Here is a 19,738-nt window from a genome sequence, read left to right as displayed (position 1 = left end):
ATTGTTGGCTGAGTTTCTTAAGCAGGTACAGTGCTAGGCACTCTGACACAAAGATTAATAAAACCAAGCACCTGCTCCTGCATTTATAATCTAGCTGGAGAGCCAGACATAAGTGCAAATACATAGTGTGATAAATGCTACAAAATAGGCAGGCGCTGAGTGCCATGGAATGGTTTATAGTTATAATAACAGCATTTATTGAGGACTTGGGTGCCAGCAAAGTTGATTCAGTTTAAAGTTTCAGGGGCTCCTGGGTGGCTCAGTTGGTTAAATGTCTGACTCTTGATCTCTGCTGGGGTCACGATATCGCAGTTTGGGCCCCACATCAGGCTCTGTGCTGATAGTGCAGAGCCTGCCTGGGATTCTCTCTCTCTCTCCCCCTCCCCTGCTCCTGAGCACACATGGGCATGTGTGTACATTCTCTCTCCCTCAAAATAAATAAAAATAAACTTTAAAGTTTCAGGGATCTTTACGTGCACAAGCCTCTTCCAAGACACTTGCAGTGGAGTGAGGGTCTGTAGCAATGTATTCACTTGGTGATACGTTTTTGTAATTTTTCTAAAAGTAAGACTTTTTTTTTAAAGTTTTATTTTCTTTATTTTGAAAGAGAGAGAAAGCATGAGTCAGGTAGGGGCAGAGAGAGAGGAAGAGAGAGAGAATCCCAAGCAGGGACTAATCAGTGCAAAACCCGATGTACGGGCTTGGCCCCACAAACAGTGAGATCATGACCTGAAACAAAGTTGGACGCTTAACCGACTGAGCCACCCAGGTGCCTCGAAAGTGAGATATTTTAACTGAAATAAAGACCTTTCGCTCTTTTTTTCCCCAACCACTTCTCTATCACACATTTTCTTGTGTCAGTTGGCTGAGTAATTATGGCCATTTTCAAGATCCAGCAAAAAGGAAGTCAAGTTGGAGATACATTTAGTTTGGATTTAGTGGGATATTTTTGTATAGTTTGGCTTACAGTCACTTCCAGGTTTACTAGATTATTGCTAGCCACACCCATGTAGAAATGACTTACAAGAATACTCCTATCACCTACTGGGCCAACTTACCCTGTGTTGTGACCCAAAAGCACAGAACCAGAGACTGTACTGCTGTATGAATGTGTCCTGTTGGGCCAAGTTACTGGAAGTTTGTGGCTAGCGAAAGATGACACTTGAAATGAAGGAACCCAGAAGCTGCTCTGTGGAATATTCTTCCAATGAATTATTACAGCTCATACATGAAAAACACTTGATGGAAGTTTCCCCAAATTTAAGAACATTCCTAAGAATTAACACATTACCAATAGTGAGTTGTAACCCTTAAAGACACTTTTCTAAGTTATCAGTGGTATAAAACACATCAACATGCTAGAGAAAAGACAGTTATCTTTTCTATTATCTCTGTAGAAAGTATGACAAAATTGTTGTGCTATGAAAATTTAATTAACGGGAGGGGTGCCTGGGTGGCTTAGTTGGTTGAGTGTCCAACTTTTGATTTCCGTTCAGTTCATGATCTCATGGGTTCGTGGGATCGAGCCCCACGTTGGGCTCTGTGCTGTTAGCTTGGGATTCTCTCTCTGTCCCTCTCTCTCTGCCCCTCCCCAGTGCATGCTCTCTCTTTCATAATAAATAAATAAACTTTAAAAAAAAAAAAGAAAATTTAAGTAAGGGGAATGTAGCTAGAATACTATTGGGAAAAAAGTATTACAATGATATGTACAGGCAAAGTCTGTGCTCCAAAATAGACATTTTCTCCTCCTCTTCTCCATTTTCTCCCTAATTAAACTCTTTTCTTCCTTTTTCTTCTTTTTCCCCCAGCTCTGTTGAGATATAATTGACAAATAAAAAGTGTATATGTTTAAAGTGTATAAATGCGATGGCTTGATATATGTATGCATTGTGAATGATTATCACAATCAAGTTAATTAACACATCTGTCCCCTCACATAGTTACTTTTTTTGATGTGGTAAGTTAGATCTACTCTCTTAGTCAATTTCAAGCATACAATGTAGTATGATTAACTATGGTCATCATGCTGTGCATTAGGTCCCCAGAATTTATTTTACAACTGAAAGTTTGTACTCTTTGACCAATAGCTCCCTATTTTCCCCATCTCCCAGCCCCTGGTAACCCCTGTTCTATTCTCTGATTCTATGAGAATGACTCTTTTACATTCCACATATAAGTGAGAATGACTCTTTTACATTCCACATATATAGTATTTGTCTTTGTCTGACTTGTTTCACTTAGCATAACGTCCTCCAGATTCATCCATAATGGTACAAATGGCAGAATTTCCTTCTTTACAGATGAATAATATTACATTATATATTTATTAATAGTATACAATAGATATATAATATGTAATAGAGCATATATAATAGATACATAATTATATGTCACATCTTTATTCATTCAACTCTCCATAGACACTTAGGTTGTTTCCATATCTTGGCTATTAGAAAAAAAGGGAATCCTTGCTCACTATCGGCAGGAATGTAAACTGGTACAGCTATTATAGAAAATGCAATGGAGGGTGTTGAAAAAATTAAAAATAGAACTACCATGGACCCAGCAAATCCCACTATTGGGTATGTATTTGAAGGAAATGAAATCAGTGTCACAAAAAAGATCTCTGCACTCACATGTTCATTGCAGTAGTATTCACAGTAGCCAAAATTAACTCCCCCGCCCCTGTTTAGACCGTGAGGAAAGAACTCAGGTAAATTACCTTCCCACGTGGACTTAACGTTTCATGTGTCACTATCCAGGGCAATTGTATTTTGAAACACAGATGCTAGTTAACACATATGAATTAGATTTTAATGGTGGCAAAGCTTTTGCTATCATAGAAATCTCCATCTTTTTTCAATGAAGAAAGATCATTATTAGGAGAGATTTGCCACTTGTTGCATTGTTCGGCAGTTTTTATTCATTACTTCAAGCCTTTTGCAGACTTAGCAACTTATGACACAGGATGCCCAGTTAAATTCGAATTACAGATAAACAACAAATAATTTAATCTAAGTATATACCAAATATTCCATTTTTCTTTAAAGAGTTCGAGCCATGCAATATTTGGGACGTACTTAAATACTGTGTTGTGTATTTGAAATTCAAATTTAACTGGGCATCCTGTATTTTATCTAGGAGCTGTATTGTAAGTAAGTAATCCAAGCTCTCAGCTTGGGTTAGGTTGCTCTGAAATGCTGTTTGTTTTTTTAAACAAAGTCTCCAAGACAAAACATTACATTTCCCACTTGCTGGGAACACTACGTTCCAGTTCCTTAGTTCTTTCTATTAAAAACGTGATTGCAAAGAGTAGCCAATTCTGTGGGAGAGACGGTCCCAAAGAGCTGCAGGTGGGCCACCATCTAGAGAACAGCAAACATCGGGCAGAAGTAGGCCTTGAGCTGACCCTCTAATTGGAGCTCATTGGCCATCTCAGTCCTTAGCACAACCCTTGGAGCCAAGTGCGAGCCGGAACCTGGGCGACCTGCTTCTCTCCCCCTTTCCCACTCAGTCTTTGAGATTAACTTCCAAAGGGACCCTGCCTCTCTCCAGATCCCTGACGCTCTCTTCCCCTCACCCCCGCGCCTCCTTGCCCAGTGGGCGGGAATCGAGAAGCTAAGTACCCAGAATTAACAGCGAGCATTGAAAGCAACAGCTCCCAAGGGTGTGATCGCCTGCTCTCGTTCATTCCACAAGGGTCTTCCGCGGGTAAAAAGATGAGCCGGCCAAGCGTTGGCGCTGTGCCCCTCCAAATCTAAGCTGGGGGAGGGCGGTTCACTAGCGCCCCTCCCCTTTTTCTTTTCTTTTTTTTTTTTTTTTTTTTCGGTCGGAGGACAGAAAACTGCCCCGCTCAGCGCCGGGGCGCGTTCAAGAGCCGCGGGAAGCGGGACACACCCTCCCCTTAGCCCGCCCCCCGCCCGGCGGCGCGGCCCCGGCGCTGGGAGGCGGGGGCCGGTGGGAGGCGCGGGGCGGGCTGCGCGCCGCGAGAGCGCCTGCTGCCGGCGGCTGACGATGGCCGGCTGAGTCGCGCGGCAGCCCGCGCCCGGGCAGGATGATGCTCCTGAGGGGCCCCTGGCCGCGGCGTCCGCGGCTGCCGCCGACACCCAGACCCGCGGGCCGAGTGCATCCGCCGCCGCGAACGCCGACGCCTCAGGTGCGACCGAGCCCGGCTCCGGAGGGGTGGGGGCGGGGGGAGGGCGGCTGGAAAAGTTTGCGTAGCGCAACTTGGGCGGCGGCGAAAGCCGAGCGGCCGGTCTGCAAGTTCTCTGCGTGTGGCGGGCCCTCCGGCTCCGCGCGTGGGCGGACCGCGGCAGGTGGGCTCCCGGGCCGCAGACGTGGGTCCCAGGCGCCGAGGGAAGGCGAGGCCCGGGCGGCGAGGAGGCGCATCACCTCGGCCACTGGGCGGCGGCCCGGGGAGCAGCAAAATCTCCCCGGGAGGCGGTTTCTTGGCGGCCACCGCGCGCTCAGGAGTTTTCAGTCACTTTGCCGCCGGCTCGGTGGTCGGTGCCGAGAGGAGCTATAGAAAAACGATCGAGCGGAGGGGCTGCCCCCCCGGGGGTGCACGGTCGTAGGAAAGTGAAATTTCCAGCCTGAAAACCGCCAGCCCCTCCCTTCTAAAAAGAGGGAAGAAAAACTCGCGTTTTGTTCCGACACGCGGGTGAATCATGAGTGTGCGTCGGTGAGTAACAGCTGGCTTGACACAGTTGTATTGTGGCCAGCGTGGAACCGTAGCTTGGAGCAGAGGGAGGGGAGTGGATGCGCCCTGGAAAAGCCAGGGGGAAATGCTGCGCGTAACTCGGATGGGGATGGAGCCTGACACGAGCCCTAACTGAGCCTGATGAGGAAAGAACCCATTAGCAAGAGCCTTCCAGGTGTGTGTGATTTGGGAGCGCGTCTCTGAGTTTTCTCACCCCTTCCCCCCTTTAGATTACTTTCAGATTGTTAGAAAAATAACGTTTTAGCTGCGCAGTGTCAAAGAAAAGCAGAAAAGAAGCCATGCCATTATCTTGTCACTTTCACTTCCTGTTTGGTTTTTTTTCCTCCAAGTATTTTTGGGCTTCAGAGTTTTGAATGCTGGAGGAAATATTTAAATATTTTAAATTTCCTTTGAGTGTTTGAAAGAGAATGGTGAAGGGCATTTTATTACTAACGCCTAGAAAAAGGGGCAAACTCCTTAAAATGTAAAATGGTAGACTTCACAAATTGGAGGGAAGGTTTTCCACGTTTGAAATTGTACTTTATTTTTTTTTTAATTATTTTTTTTAACGTTTATTTCTTTTTGAGACAGAGAGCATGAACAGGGGAGGGGCAGAGAGAGAGGGAGACACAGAATCAGAAGCAGGCTCCAGGCTCTGAGCCATCAGCCCAGAGCCCGACGCGGGGCTCGAACTCACGGACCGTGAGATCGTGACCTGAGCCGAAGTCGGACGCTTAGCCGACTGAGCCACCCAGGCGCCCCGAAATTGTACTTTATTAAAAACTGCACTTTACAGTCAAAGATAATACCAAACAGTGAAACAACCCAAGGAACCCCCTTTGTTGTACCACCATTTGTTATTTTTTTTAAGTGTATTTTTGAGGGGGAGAGGGGGAGAGAGTCCCAGGCAGGCTCTACACTGTCAGTGCAGAGCTGGGCATGGGGCTGGAAGGAGCTGGAGTCAACGCTTAACTGACTGAGCCACCCAGGTGCCCCTATACCATCATTTAAACAAAAGATTAATTTAGTTTTCTATTAAACCCATTTAATAGTAAGTGGAATTTTTATGGAGCCCGAGACTGGCTGCGCTTTCTCAAATGATCAGCTCTAAGCCCTCTTCTCCATATTTCCCACCTGATGCTGTTCCCACCTGGTGCTGAAGCATGCCCCAGCAGGAATGTGGATGCCCTTTAAAAGAAAATGATACAGCGGGGCTTATGAGGCTTAATCATAGGGAGACAGTGGTTAGTACTTTGTCTCTAGGTAATCATCCCAAGAAACCTTATATTTGGTTTCTAACTGGTTTTAAGTCTTGCCAGTCCATGCTATTAAGTCAATTTACTGAACTTTAGAAATGGAAATGCTTCCATTTTACTTGTTTGATAAAAGACCCCTTGAAAGAAGAGTTTACTTCTGTATATGCCTCTTTGAAATCGTACCGTAAAGAAACTGACAGAAATATCCTGGCCACTTAGTTTTGGCTAGGACTACTAAACCATTTTCTGCAAATCAAATTAACTGGCTGTAGGGACATTTTTCATTCTAAAGTCTCACTGGTTTGTGGTCGCCCCATTTGATATGAAAAGTCCTGTGGCTAAAGACAAGTATTTTATATATTTTTGCCACAAACATTCAGACCTCTGGAGTCTATGAAAACAGCAGGAAAAAAACCACAAAAGTGATATTTGCAACCCGATAGCTCATAAAATCCTAGCTTGCAAGGACTTGTCATTATAATAGTATTTCAGGTTAGCTTTCCCAATTATATTTGGCCTTTTCTAAAAGTATGAGTGTGTTTTAGAGGAGGATTTAGTAAGTTTGGAAAAATACATTTTTCATCCTTGTCTGCCAGTATTTTGTGGGTGGAAAAAAGTTTGTCAACATAGGTATGTTTAGTATACCAGGATTGTTTAAGCATGCACTCAGTCTGAAGCGAAAGAGTGCCAGAGTGTGTTGTGTTGCCTTTAGCCAAGGCATGCTCTGGTGTCCATGGTCACGTTCCCGTGTCAGCATCTCTGCTTGTCAGTAGCATTCTGGCTGAGTGGTTGTCAGGGCAATCCATGGCTCCTGCTGGCCTTTCTGTTCTCCAGGAGGCAGCTTTGAGTGGTTATAGCACCTGGCGAATTATCTCTAACAGAAAGCCCTTACCTAATTGTGCCTTTCTTAATTTGGGCTTTCTGCTGCTTAGTTTGAGAAGTCCCCTGGTAAGATTTCAGAACCCCCACTACAGCATTTTAGTCCCTACCATAAACTGTGTTTAAAACTAAAAAAAAAAAAAAAAAAAATCAAGTGTACTTTCAGAGTATACTTTTTTTCTTAACATCTAGAAACAAAGCGTCACATGTTTAAATCCCACCACCAAATGTTCATTGAGAAATTGTTTCCACCTTTTGAATTTAAGTCATTCTCATTTGATACTTTTCCTCCCATTCTGCCTCCTGTGTTTGTAATTACTGCAATGTATTCTGTAATACTGGTTTCAGAGCTCTCTCCCGAGGAGAACGCTTGGTTATATGTTGGAGATTGTACTTACACTATAGCAGATACTGGGGTAAAGTCATTCTAGACCAGTTTGTTAAATATTAAACATTACCATCTTCCCAGCACTCAGGTATTAGTGCTCAGTTTTTTTGTTTTTTGTTTTTTTTTTTTAGATTTTGCTCTTTATTGCAGTTTAACAATGAGTGTTATGGCAAACTCTAAGCTAGAAAATCATTCTATATGTTAGCAGACAAGTATATGTTGAATGAGGTCTTTGTGAAGCATTGGTAGAAAACCTGAGGCAAATACTGGTTGATCTAATAGCTGTGTAAGCTAAATGTGTTTAGGTGCTAGCAGAGAAATGAGCAGCTAATTTAGTTGGCGCTAGGCAGTTGGAACATCTGAGTGCCCACCTGGCCTTGCCACCCGTGAGCTCCCTGAACTTAGCCAAGTCATTCGGTCTGTTTGGGCCTGTTGTATTCCCTTTGCGAAACAAGATTTATCTAATTGGTCCCCAGAGCTCTTGCCATCTTTAAAGTTGCCATTTGTAATTTTACCAGGGGATATAAATATAGTGTTGAATAAAATATTGTCAGTGTCAGAATGTCTTAATGGTTGAACAGTCCTCTTTTATGATCTTAGGCAGTCAGTAAAATGGCAGTTTTACCTAGTGATTGTAATAACTGTTTTCCCTTTAAAAAGGAATTGAAATTGATTTGATGGGGTAGGCATGTCAGAATAGATTAAGTCTCGCTCTGATACTTTGTTCTGTCATTACCAGTGTTTTCATCTGTGAAATATTGCTTATTCAAGAGTATCTAGCATTAGAACCATTTTATAATAGACATCTTGAGCTAACCTACAGGCTATAAGCCAATAGTTAATAAACAGAACAGCATAATCTTAGCCATATTCTAGAAGTATCTTTTTTTAATTCCTGTTTCATTTACCACATTATTTTCGTGTTTTTATTTATTTATTTTTTTAACAAATATCAACTCTGTTCTCAGAGCTGTATGTTCACTGCATGGTATGGGATCCCTCATCCAAATGTGTTTACTGAATTTTCCACATTAGCATACCTTTTTTTAATTAAATATACTTAACGAAAATTTATTTTTAAGAGAGACAGAGCATGAGTGGGGGAGGGGCAGAGAGCGAGGGAGACACAGAATCCGAAGGAGGCTCCAGGCTCTGGAGCTGTCAGCACAGAGCCTGATTTGGGGCTTGAACCCAGGAAGCTGGAGATCATGACCTGAGCTGAAGTAGGATGTGTAAGCAGTTGAGCCACCCAGGTGCCCCCGCATTAGCATACCTTTTAAGAAACAGCCCTGTGAAACATGGTAGTCAGTTGAAAGGTGCCCTTTAAGAGGACCCATGGAAGAAGTTGCGGTCTGGTCGTAGCATTAGAGTTGTTGGTTTCTCCTGCGCAGATGCGGGAGTTTTTTGTACCAGCAGTGAAATGACTGTAGCCAGTGCTGTTCTCCCTGTGCACTGGCTGCCAGCAAGCGTAGGGTCAGATTTTCAACCCACCTTCTAACAAATGTGAAATGATAAGCATTTTACGTATTTACCACACTCATGGTTTCGTGTTCTCTACTTTCGTTTTTTCCTACATTCACATCCTCACCAATTTTTTCTGAAATTATCTTTTATTTTTTAAATGTTTATTTTTCAGAGACAGGGCATGAGTGGGGGAGGGGCAGAGAGAGAGGGAGACACAGAATCCAAAACAGGCTCCAGGCTCTGAGCTGTCAGCACAGAGCCCGACGCGGGGCTCGAACCCACGGACCGTGAGATCATGACCTGAGCCAGAGTCAGACGCTTAACTGACTGAGCCACCCAGGCGCCCCTGAAATGATCTTTTAATGGGAAAACGTGAAAATACGTTTTTAAGAAATTTAAAAAATCAGCTCTTGGTGTTTGAACAAATATATTCTTTTTATTTTTTATTTTATTTTTAACGTTTATTTATTTTTGAGACAGAGACAGAGCATGAACGGGGGAGGGGCAGAGAGAGAGGGAGACACAGAATCGGAAGCAGGCTCCAGGCTCTGAGCCATCAGCCCAGAGCCCGATGCGGGGCTTGAACTCACAGACCGTGAGATCGTGACCTGAGCCGAAGTCGGAGGCCCAACCGACTGAGCCACCCAGGCGCCCCTGAACAAATATATTCTAAGTAGTTAATTGTGGAAGTGTGGCAAACTAGTTTCTGGTTCACACGGTCTCTGCTATGTGCTTCACCCCGAGAAAGTGCTCACTAAATATTGATTGTACTGAATAGAGTTGCTGTAAGAATCAAATTCTTTGATGCTGTGGTTCTCTCACTCTTCTTGAGATGTGGTTGACATGTATGGTTCTCTCTTAAATGTGGTACTGAAGTTGTTTTGCTGTCCTCTCACCTTTTTTTCTTAGTGCCTTCACCTGGCCTGAATCCTACCTCCTTGCTACCTCCACTGTCCTCACCTGACTTCAACTATAGTTTGGTTCAACTAGCAATACCTACCAAATCTCTTATTCTGAGAGTTTCCTATTTTGTTAACTCATAAATGGTATTACTTGATTGTACATGATTTTTACTTTAGACACAGGTTCATTAATAAAGGAAACAGCCCTGCAGTCCAGGCTTTGGGCAGCTCTTTGGGGGATAATTAGATTTCTGTCTAGGATTCACAATATTGGTGAGAAATGCTGTATGAAATCACCATAAACAAAGTCTAGTGAAGAGAATTTCTCTGAATAGATGTGAGGGCAAGAAATAGGGAGCCATGAAAAGAGAGACAAGAGACGGAACTGGAGTTGAAACGTCTATAGCCTGTGAGCGGAAACAAAAAGTGACATGAAAAATTAAACCTCTTTTCAAGAAACGGAAACGGGTAGGTGCACAAAGCTTTATTGTGGCAAACTTTAGGGTGGAAAAAAGTCTTCCTGAAGGATCATCCTGGAAGTATGTGTTCTCTCTGAGGGTCTTTTGGTATTTACTGGGTTGAGACGGTGTGGTTTGCAGAACTGCTGTGGACACAAGTGGTGATGAACTCTCAATTATTTTGTTGTAGGAAGGCCTTTTTTTTTTTTTTTCAAGAAATAAATTCTTTTTTTTTTTTTTAAGTTTAATTTGTTGAGAGAGGGATAGAGGGAGAGTGCACCCATGTACAAGCGAGCAAGCAGGGGAGGGGCAGAGAGAGAGGGAGCAAGAGAATCCCAAGCAGCTGTCAGTGCAAAGCCAGACACGGGGCTCGATCTCGACCATGAGATCACGACCTGAGTGGAAATCAAGAGTCGGGAGCTCAACCCACTGAGCCATCCAGGTGCCCCAGGAGTGCTTTTATAATGAATGCTCAAATCTCATTTCTGAGGCCTAGGGATGAGTTAGATTATTTTTAACCTCTTAGGCCTAACAGTAAATAACAAATGTCCTGAACCTGGTTGGAAGAAGGAAGAAGTTATTCTTTTTGACAAATTCTTGTTCTTTTCCTGATTCTGTGTGTGGGGGGGGTGTGTGTGTGGTTATGGGTGTTCATATGTGTGGACTGTCTCTTGTTAAATATTTTGTTTTTGGTATTAATTTCCCCAGTGAGCTAAGTGGGATATTTGAAGAGAGGATTTTGAAAGGTGTTTGATGAATACCTGCTCTTTCCACCAGTAATGCAGCTGGAATACAGGTGTACATTTTTATTACCTGAGAGTTGACAGTAATGTGACCGTAAACCTGAAAAAACATTTTAGAAAATGTCTGCAAACAGATCAACATAGCATTGGCTGTCTGAGCTCTTGCTGGAGGATGTTTGTGGTAACATTTTATGGTCTGATAACTTATTTCTGCAAGTCTGCTTTGGGAATGTTTCAGATAATATGTAATAAAGCAATTTCCACTTTCCAGGGGAAAGTATGGTTTCTTTTGACCTTGTAAATACCCTTTTATGGGTTTGTTATTAGTGAAACCAAGGTAAGCAAGCTTTAAAACATAAGCTGCAGTTGATTGGGAAATCCTGTGGCCTCATCCCAGCAGTCCCACTTTCTGCTCCATGCCTCCCTTTGTCGGTATCTGTGCTGCTCCCTAGGCAGCTTTATTCCCCGCCCCCCAAATCACCCTTCTTCACTCTCGTGATTCTACACTTCCTCCAAGGCTGAGTTCCAGTACCCGCCCACCCACTCCCTGGAGCCCCTTTTTGATGAGGTGCACAGGTCTCTGCCAGCAGAATTAACTCCACGTTCTTTTTTCTCTTCCGCAGCACTTAATGCATCCCATGTGTTACAGGTGTGCTTGAATGGTTTTCCTTCCTGCATTCTCTCAGGACCTTGTGGTCAGAGCTATTTCTCCTCACCTCTGATGGCCTCTGCCCTGAATAATACGTACTTGTTGGGTAGAGGGATGAGTGGACGGATAACTAAATATTACATAGAGTTTCTTAATGGTATGCTTTCTTTATGCCTAACCTTCTCCGTTTCCTCTTCACTTCATCTAGCCGGGAACACCTAAAGCATTCTTACCTACTCTTCGGGATGTGAGCCTTGAATAATTGAAGGTTTCTAAAAAGTTAATCAAAATGTTATTTATCATATTTTTCTATTAAAAGAAAGCAGTAATCCTAAATAATATTTTGGTTAGTTTTTTTCCCTCAGATATGCTTTCAAATCAGGATTTTTAAAGGACATTATTAACATAATCTAATGAAACATAAATTATGTAAGGACAGACAGCCTGGTGTGTAAGGGTGTGTATTTTGTTGGCTGGTTTTTGTTTTTTTTTTTTTGTTTTTTAATTGAGGTATAAGACATACAACATTATATTCATTTCAGGTTTACAACATAGTGATTCAATATTTGTATATATTGTAAATATATATTTGTATATATTGTAAATATGTATTGTATATGTATATTGTATGTGTGTCAAGACATAGTTTCAGAAGTGTTTTTCTTATGAGAACTTTTAAGGTTTACTCTGGTAGCAGCTTTCAAGTATGCAATACAGTGTTATTACCTATAGTCACCACGCTGTGTATTACGTCCCCATGACATTTTTTTAACTGGGAGTTTGTACCTTTTGACCATCTTCACCCATTTTACCTTTCCCCCACCTCTGGCATCCACCCATCTGCTCTGTATCTGTGAGCTTGTTTTTTTTTCCTTTCTTCCCTTCTCTTTTTTAGATTCCACATATAGGTAAGGGGCACCTGGGTGGCTCAGTCAGTTAAGCATCCAACTTCGGCTCAGATCATGATCTCACAGTTCGTGAGTTTGAGCCCCCCATTGGGCTCTGTGCTGACAGCTCAGAGCCTGGAGCCTTTTCAGATTCTCTCTGTCCTCCCCCCACCCCTCCACCCCTCCACCCCTCCACCCGCTTGCACTCTGTCTCTATCTCTTCCAAAAATAAACATTTAAAAAATTTAGATTCCACATAGGTAAGATCATCTGGCATTTGTCTTTCTCTGACTTGTTTCACTTAGCATAATATCCTCAAGGTCTAGCCATGTTTTTTTTTTTTTTTTTTAATGTTTATTTTTGAGAGAGAGACACACACAGAGCACAAGCGAGGAGGGGCAGAGAGAGAGGGAGACACAGAATCCAAAGCAGAATCCAGGCTCTCAGCTCTTGGCACATAGCTTGATGTGGGGCTCGAACTCACAAACCGTGAGATCGTGACCTGAGCTGAAGTCAGATGCTTAACCGACTGAGCCACCCAGGCGCCCCCCCAAGGCCTATCCATGTTATTGCAAATGGCAAGATTTCATTCTTTTTTTATGGCTGGATAATATTCCATTGTGTATTTATACCACATTTTCTTTATCCATTCATCCATCTATTGATGGACACTTAGGTTGTTTCCATATCTTGGCTATTATAAATAATGCTGCCATGGACATGGGGGTACATATCTTTTCAAGTTAGTGGTTTTTATTTCCTCTGCTAAGTACCCAGGAGTGGAACTGCTGAATCATATGGTAGCCCTGTTTTTAATTTTTTAAAGGAGCTTTTCTGTACTCCCACCAGCAGTGCACAAGAGTTCCCTTTTCTTCACCACCTTGTCAACACTTACCATTTCTTTTTTGATAATGGTCTTGGCTGTTCTTAAAGTGTGGCGTTGATTTAGGAGGATTGTTTATATGTGGGGAAGGTAGCACTTGTCTCCATAGACCAGGGCTTTCCTAAATGGGATTCTCCCAGTATTAGATCATACTGGTTTTAGACTTGGAAAGTGAGGTTTTGTGATTGCCAAAATTATTAGTGTTAGTACTAAAGGCTTTATTGTTAAAACTTGAATAATTTAGAATATTTAAAATCAATGGGTGGTGTCTGGGTGGCTCAGTCCGTTGAGCATCCGACTTTAGCTCAGGTCATGATCTCATGGTTCATGGGTTGGAGCCCCGTGTTGGGCTCTGTGCTGACAGTTCCGAGCCTGGAGCCTATTGTGGATTCGGTGTCTCCCTCTCTCCCTGCCCCTCCCCTGCTTGTGCTCTGTCTCTCTGTCTCTCTCTCTCTCTCTCTCTCTCTCTCTCTCTCAAAGATAAGCATTAAAAAAAATTTAAAAAAAATTGATGATACAGATGTTTATTTGTAAGATACAGCTCCTGGGCAAAATATAAGATTAACCTTTTGGAAAATAACCCCCAAAGAAAAGAATACATTTTTTGATGTTAGGAAGCCTGCAGATCCTTTCCTGTAACCATCTTTTTACCACCATTCCAGATGTGGGGCATACTGTACTTTGGAGCATGGAGTTGCAATAAGATGACCATCACTTGGTCTTTCAGAGCTTAGGGTCTGGTTAAAGGGAGGTACCATATGTTTTATATCTTTGGGCATATGTATATATGTTTGTATTTCTTATTCTGCCAGTGCAGGTGGTTACAGTATTGCTAAATGAATAAGGAATAAGAAGATAGCTGCCATTGTCTTTGAGAAAAGATGTTGGTCTATACCACATGCTGATCATGTGATCTTTTCTTTTTTAAGTTTTTATTTATTTTGAGAGAGAGAGCGAGCGAGTGAGTGTGCAGTGGGGGAAGGCACAGAGAGGAAGAGAGAGAGAGAATCCTAAGCAGGCTCCGCACCATCAGTGCAGAGCTGGACATGGGGCTCAAACTTATGAACTGCGAGATCGTGACCTAACCCGAAATCAAGAGTCAGACGCTTAACCAACTGAGCCACCCAGGTGCCCTGATCATTTTCTATTAAGGTCCAGATAGTGAACATTTTAGGCTTTGCATCCTGGAGTCTGTGTCACAAATAACTCAACTCTGGCATTGTAATGTGAAAGCAGTTATAGACAATACATAAATGAATAGTGTGTTTTCCAATAAACTTTATTTTTAAAAATAGCAGTAGGCCACATTTGGCCCAGAAGTTATAGTTTGCCAACCCCCGGCCTGTAGACTGTATACCAGGATTTTGTCAGTAGTAAAGAGCTGCTGTTCCAGAAGAGGAATCTGGATCTGGCAATCCAGTGTGTGTATAGTGGGATGAGGTAAGTGAGTACATGACCAAAGACCCATTGTGAAGTCCTGGTTAGTGTACATGAAGCTGGAATAACAGGAACTAGAACAATGGGAAGAACGAAAGGAAGAATTGTGAAGATGCATAGGTATTTCTGTAGATTTTGGTCAGAGCTGATCATGAGGCCCCAGTGCCTGGCGGGAACGAGAGAAGGAAGTGCATGGGAAGGCTGGGACTAAGATAATGAGTTGCTGTCTGAAGGCAGGGGAACAATCCAGGTTCTGTGGTGAGTTCTCATTCTGTAGGAGACGTGACATGATGGATAAAGTAGTGAAGACTTGTGTAAGGAATGTTCAAGGAGCAGTATATTGACACAGGCATTTATTCCAGTGGATTTATTTCTCTGGTGAATTATCATTAAACCCTGGGTACCATTTGCCTTTAATCTGAATCTAGCATTAGAGCTTACAGTCAGTGTACATGTACTATTTTTCCTTCCTTTTCCTTTCCTAAACCATTTCTAAGTGAATTTTCTGTTATCTTTATTGATTGGGATGAGCTGTGAAGTTCAACTTTTGCTGAAACAAAAGACCCAACAATAATTAAACATTTTTTTAAGCCAGTTTTTTCTTTCTAGGAAATGGTTCTGAGGTGAATTTTTTAGGTCTGCGCTAACTCTGATGCACACAATCATTCAGGGACCCTGATCTGACCATTTTCTCTGTCATCGTCAACATGTAGCTTCCAGGGTCAAAGGACCTTAGGTGGGTTTTATTTGTTTTTTGTTTTTTGTTTTTTTTTTAATACTTGCAAGGTGTTAGTGGGCTAGGATTATTAATGTCACATAACACTCGTGCTCGTGTTCCACTATTTCGTTGGATATGTCGCGTGGCCACATTTAGCTACAAGGGGGCTGAGAGATGTGGTCCTGGCAGGGAGCCACATTCCAGCTAAAACTTGATAACTGTGGAAGAAGAGAGATGGATTTTGGTGGACATTTAGCTGTTTCTGCTGCCGTTCCCTTGGCCAGAAACAAGAAAGTTTTGCTTTTTGTGGGCACTGAATTTCTGAGGCTCTCTTGAACTATGTTTATATGTGTTCCTCAACAATAGATATTTACAGGGAAACTTTTATTTCTTTCTGGAAAACTTAAAAAGGAAATGGTGGAAAGGCAGCATTTTTAATTTGGGCTAGAACAGGAACATTTGACACCTTGTTGGGTTCATTATTAGCTGCCCTCTGGGCTGCAGCTTAATAGAAAATGGTGTAGTCTCACTTATACACTGTAAGCTAAGGAAGGGAAATTTCTAATGGTTCAATTAGAAGCTAAAGCCAGAATTCAAGTTTATGCAATGACACTTGATAAGGAGGAGAAAAAAGGTACACTTGGGAGAAGATGTTGACAGTATGGTTTTAGGGAAAGACTTCCTTGAGAAGAATTGTGATGGTTAATATCCTATATATCTAGTATAGGAATTTAATTGCATTGTTTCTGTTAGAAATATGGTCTAAAAAAGGGAGATCTTAATTGGATACTTAGGATTGTTGAAAGATGCTATGTTTTAGAGTGAAATATATTTTAGTACATAATATACTATTGAGATTAATCCACTGTAGTTCAGGGTATGTTCAGAAAGAGATTTATTAAACTGATAAGAACAGATACTACACTTGATCTTAGCCAAAAGTCCGAGAAGCGATAGAAAGAGGTTTATTAATATGACTTTGTGTAATGTCTCCTCACCACATTATTTACTCAGTCTCCTCTTTTTGGCTTATATGCTGGCTTTTTAACTTTAATTTGTCAGGCTTGGATATCACTGTTGATCAGTCTTAAATGCATTACTTTTATTGACTTTGAGATATAAGAAATGTTTTCCTTTCCCATTGCTTTTCATGTTCTACAGTGTAATTATCATTTTATATCATGAAATGGTTAGATTACCATACACATGCACACCTGTGTATGCCTTGAACTTGGATGCTATGCTTGTCTATGATACATTAATAAGGCTTTAATGAGACAGTTGTTTGCAGGCCTATTATATATATAATATATATATATATATATATGTGATATGTGATACATAGTATACAACATGTATTATATAGAAAATACATATAAGTGGAAATACATAATACTATTATCACTGATCTGAACATATTATAGTATCCTGAATGGTGCCTGTGCCTAACCTAGCATTGTCACAGCGTAAAAGATCATCCTAGGTCCTGTGGAATTATCTTTTTCTGGAGGCTTCTTATTCCATACTGCAGCAGATTACTGTGTGCTTGGTAAGCATGTATCATTCCTAGAAGAAAGCAAGTCTTTTTTCCTAATGAGGGGAAAAGTATAGGATGAGTATAGGATTCGACTGACTGAAGGAAAGTAGAACATCCTGATCACAGCAAGCCGTCGTCCATTACATTGGATCAGGACTGTCCTACTGCATCCTGCACCAGGATGTTACGTTTTATTTCTGAGGCAGTACCTCAGAAGAGACGCTGACAAGCTGGTGGGGAGGGAGGTACATCCAGAAAGCGATTAAGATATTGGGGATTCATATAGAAGATCATTAAAGGGGCCAGATATTTTTAATCTGGTGAAAAGAAGGCGAAGAAGAAACAAATATTTGTTTGCAAATATCTAAGAAGGTATCCTGTGGAAGAAAGTCATTACCCTGTGCTGCTTCAGAGCAAGGAAATCACACCTAAGATTGGGCAGACTACATATGCAGAGCTCAGCTCAGTTTAAGAAACTATCTGTATATATTCTGGCTATTGACTGCTGGATAGACTGCTCACTAAAGCACAGGACTCTTAAGTTAGAAGAACACAGGCAGACAGTAGAGAAGCACTGCAGGAGCCTGTTCAGTGAGCACACCAGAACTAGGAAGCAGAGCCCCTTTTCCTCTTCTGGCATCTCCCCAGTGCTGCCTGCTGACAAAACTTTAGTGCCAACCAGCAAAGGAAAAATACTGGAAGGGCCCAGATCCATTTTCACAGGGAAGTCCAAAAGGGTGAATTTGGAGCTTCCTGGAAGTAAATTGATAACCCTCACAGGTGGGATGGGGCAATACCTGTGCAGCACTTGGAAGTAACAGCTACTTTCGTGGGCATGGCCAACCTGGTAAGGCCATGGTAGGATGGGAGATGAGGCCAGACCGTGGTTGGGGCACTGGTTAAAGAGGTGGTAATTTGGATATAGTGTCTATAGTCTAAATCAGAAATCAAGGAAGCAACACTTGACTGTTCCAGGAACACAGAGTCCAACCCATAGAGGAACAGATCTGACAGATCCAGAAGAAAGACTTACAAGTACATGAGGAAGTTAGACTAAGCAGGTAGGAAGATAAGGGGTGGATTATTGAGAAACCAAAAAGTAGGCTTGAGAAGAGTTAGTTGATATCTGGGTCAGGTCAAGGTCAAAATGGGAGGTCAGCTGAGGTGCCCTGTAAGGTTCCTTTTATTGCTGATGTTCTGTGAGGTCCCTTAGGTACACAGTCTTTGATAGCCTTCCCAAAGTCAGAAACTGCTGAAGTCTGCAGATTGATAAATTCAGCTAAAACTTAGTACCTCTTGCTGTCCACTCCTTACTGACTTCTCTATCAAGGAAAACTTTTGGATTGCTTAGAATGTAATGACTATTTAGTTGCGGTGGTTTATGTTTTGGCCTTGTAATATAATATTCTTTCTGTAAAGGTTCGGATTTAGGATGTTTTCTGTGAGGTCATGCCTAGAAGTCACCCAGGACCCAGGTGTGCTACTTGAATTGTCCTTTTGACCTTAAGCACAGATCTCCGCTAATACGTTACAGCCCATCTTTGCATAAGACATTCGCTTTGTGATGAATCCAGGCAGTTTCCTTCAATTAGTTTGTTCCATTTAGTAGGATTGTGCCACGTTTAATCAGTGACGTCTGAATTATGCCAGTGACTAAGCATTGTAATCAACCATTGTTGTTATGCCTGCAATTGTATGGAAACATCAAAGTCTAACCTCTTAGAAATGATATTACTTGAACATACCTTTGGAACTGAATTATATGAAATATCTTAATACTGTATTTACAATTATCCTGCTTAAAGACATTATAAAAGGTTTTTCATAGGCAAATATTGAGCATTAAAACTGTAAGAATTATATTTTAGCATGGTAGTGTTATTGGTTTTGAAACTTCAGAAAACACCTTTGTGGTCTCTGCCAGTCTTCTTTTTCAGGTATCTTTCCCACTCTCAGATACATGGTTACAGCGGAGTTTGCCGTCTTAGTAGGACATGACTACTTTCATTCAACTGGCCACCTGACCCAGGAAGTAGGAATGGGGTTTAGGATTGCTATTCCTGTTGGCTGCTCTTGTGATGTTTGGTAATGATCATTTTCTACCCTGTGGAGTAGGAAGCAGTGAAAATAATTTTGTAGTGATAAAGCAGAATGTGCCGACAAATAGGGAAGAGGAGAAATGAAACGTGAATCAAGGGGACTCACTAACCTCAGTATGACACTCCAGTCCCTGGTTCTAGTCCATTCCCAAGGCACAACTAAATCCTTCCATTGAGGCTCCATGAGAGAGATCCTTATGCCCTTAAAGTAAATTCTATCCTTGCTTAAGCTGAGTCAAGTAGATGTTTATTCTTTCATCCAAATAGCAGATATATATATGAAGATCATTCAAACTTATTTTAAAAAATCCACTAAGATCTCAGTAGAGAAATGGGTAAAGGAAGTTAAAAATGCCTAATAAACATATGAAAAATAGTAAGCATCACTGATAAATGCAGACACAATAGGGAAATGGATGCATTTCTCTTTTTTTTTTTTTTTTTAACCTATCAAATTGGCAGAGGAAAACAGTACTCCAAAGTGTAAAAGCATGTCATGATGTGGGAACTCTCTGGACCACTAGTCAGAGTATAAAGTGATTGTATAATTCAGAATCTCAGCAGGAAACAGATGGCTCAGCCAGATAAGGATAATCAGAGGAGAGTTTATACACAAAGGACTGCGCACAGGGGTGCCGGTGCAGGGGAACTGCCAGGGATGGTGCAGTAACCCTGGGCTAGTTGGGGGGCTGTTGTTGGAGAAGGTGGACCCAAGACCACCTTGAGGGGAGTGGTAACC

General features: G+C 41.9%; 1 pseudogene; it reads right to left on the bottom strand.

The window, feature by feature from the left end:
- Positions 1 to 16,189: 16,189 nt before the first annotated feature.
- Positions 16,190 to 16,318, bottom strand: LOC128776843 (U2 spliceosomal RNA; annotated as a pseudogene).
- Positions 16,319 to 19,738: the final 3,420 nt, after the last annotated feature.

The sequence above is a fragment of the Panthera pardus genome, unplaced genomic scaffold (assembly GCF_024362965.1).
Source record: "Panthera pardus isolate Hobbes unplaced genomic scaffold, ASM2436296v1 HiC_scaffold_13, whole genome shotgun sequence".
NCBI lineage: Eukaryota > Metazoa > Chordata > Mammalia > Carnivora > Felidae > Panthera > Panthera pardus.
The sequence above is the reverse complement of the archived record's forward strand: the minus strand, read 5'-3'. Positions and strand labels throughout refer to the sequence as shown.